The sequence below is a fragment of the Palaemon carinicauda genome, chromosome 4, assembly GCF_036898095.1.
Source record: "Palaemon carinicauda isolate YSFRI2023 chromosome 4, ASM3689809v2, whole genome shotgun sequence".
Lineage (NCBI taxonomy): Eukaryota > Metazoa > Arthropoda > Malacostraca > Decapoda > Palaemonidae > Palaemon > Palaemon carinicauda.
The window spans coordinates 68842483-68844982 of NC_090728.1; the positions used below are offsets into that span (position 1 = coordinate 68842483).

At 33.3% G+C, this 2500-nt stretch overlaps 1 long non-coding RNA gene across 1 annotated transcript in view; it reads right to left on the reverse strand.

Moving 5' to 3' along the window:
- Positions 1-546: 546 nt before the first annotated feature.
- The window catches only part of LOC137639112 (uncharacterized), a 96093-nt gene continuing 94139 nt past the window's right edge, over positions 547-2500 (reverse strand). Inside the window, exon 3 of the long non-coding RNA XR_011044231.1 lies at positions 547-667. This is a non-coding gene — a long non-coding RNA (uncharacterized lncRNA). The remainder of the gene's footprint in view (positions 668-2500) is intronic.

Consider the following 2500-nt stretch of genomic DNA (forward strand, 5'->3'; position numbering starts at 1 on the left):
CTTCGGTTCTACAAACTCTGCCCTGGAATCTTTAGTCAAAAATACTGACGACGCCTATCCGTCACCTAACAGTAATCTTATGCCGAGACTTGAGATCCGTATTGACCCACATTTATCACATTCAGTCACAATAGCTGTCAATAAATATTAATGGCCTGGCTTCCTTGGTCGTTTTAAAACAAAGTAGGACCACTTGCCTGTCATCATCAATTATTAACGAAAGTAGTCAGTCAGTGACGGGCATCCAATGGCCAGCTCTTCAAGTGTTGTCATTTTAGACGATACTTACATTATGGTTTTCTATATTTCGTTAATTCTACCAAAAATTCAAAGATCTATCTGCTAAGTGTTTTTAACCGTTCTTTATCTTTAATATTGTTTTTGCCTGATACATTAACATTAAGTTGTCCATTAAGTCAGCAGCTAAAAGAAATGAGAGAGAGAGAGAGAGAGAGAGAGAGAGAGAGAGAGAGAGAGAGAGAGAGAGAGAGAGAGAGAGAGAGAGAGAGAGAGAGAGAGAGAGAAATGATTAGCATGGAAACTTGTTAATAGCACTTCAGCACTTACCCGAGCACTTCTGTCGAATGATAATGGATGAGATCTCGAATGCCTTTAAGCAATGAGCAGGATTTCCGAAGACGTTTTCACTCAACCCAGATGCAAATACCTGTTAATGAGGGGAAGACAATATTGGATTTACATGTATATAAAAAGGAATAATTGTGAAAGGTATAATCAATCATTAAAATATCAAGAATATGACGAAAAAAATAGGAAAGGTATATATTAGTTCTAAAGAATAAGAAGTGAACTAAATTTACTCATTGTTAATCGAGCAGTTAAGAATATGACGCTGCTATTAAACTTTGGAGAAAATATGATATACCGTATACTATTTTTAAAAACAATGTTCCAAAGCAATAAAATAGATCAACAGTTTTAGTACTTAATAAAAAATACATCATGTATAGTTGAAAGCATTTACTGACATTAGCTTTTTCCATATAGAGCATCAGTATTCATAAAACAAGAAAGTAAACAGTCTAGAAAATTATTGTTTTTAAAACAAGTATAACCACATAACTTCTTTGATAGAATATTCTTTGTCATTATACCAAATACACCAAAACTTTTAGTAACTTTCAAGAGGCATTAAAAAAAAAAACAGAATTTTAAAATATAATCACCTCTCAATATTCTAGGTTTGAACAAACCCAAGTCAAAAGAATATCTCCAAGGACACCTAGCGATAAATGAATATCAGTAACTTCTGGGTAAGATAAGTGTGTGAAGGTTACAATCCCGCCCCTCTAAGGACTGTGACTGAATTAACACTTTAATATTAGTATTTTATCATTATTATTACTAGCTAAGCTAGAACCCTAGTTGGAAAGGCAGGATGCTATAAGCCCAGTGACTCGAACAGGTAAAATATCCCAGTGAGGAAATGAAACATGGAAAAATAATATATTTCAAGAACAGTTGCAACATTAGAGTAGATATTTTCTATATAAACTATAAAAATTAACAAAACAAGAGGAAGAGAAATAAGATCGAATAGTGTGCCCGCGTGTACCCTCAAGAAAGAGAACTCTAACCCAAGACAGTGGAAGACCATGGTATGGAGGCTATGTCACTAATCCTTCGGATCAGATTAGATTAAGGATATATGGCCCGTTGCTGGAGCTTGGGAGGCCAATTAGCGCCAAAGGACTTGTGGGGAAATCCTGAAATTACACTAATAAAAGAAAGGTTGGAGAGCAAGATGGAAGGAAGAAAGAGCGGAGTAAAGTAGAAAGATATAGAACAATTGCAGCTAGGGGACGAAAGAACGCTTAAAAAAAAAAAAAAAAAAAAAAAAAAAAAAACATGAAATGCCTACAGTGCACCTTACAATATGCTTTGGTGGCCACCCTCCCTCCATCCTCAGACATTTCCTTTGGAGTTCAATTCTAAAGCACAAATGCCGTCAGTCCTACAAAAAGATCTTTACCAAATTCAATAGATCTTGAAAGAAATTGCTTAGTTTAGTGACAAAGAATTTTAATTATAATTACACAGCGATTATCATTACTGAAAATGGTCATATATCATAATAGCCATGTCATAAGTAAAAAGTTTACCAAAACGAAAACATAAAATCATATGTAGATAACGAGAAAAAATTAACGTGGCAATGAGTAAAAGTACAAACGATCAAAAGTGAAATTCATGAAGGAAATGACGACATATGCGCAAACTATTCTTTAGAGTTAACATTACAGAATCTATTGTACGTGATAGGCATCGGGATCCAGACACTTGTACCTACTATATAATCATATGTTACACACACACACACACACACACACATATATATATATATATATATATATATATATATATATATATATATATATATATATATATATATATATATATATAATGTATGTTTGTGTATAGACATATATCACTAACACTCGTGATTATAATTAATGTAAATATCAACCACAATGGCGTT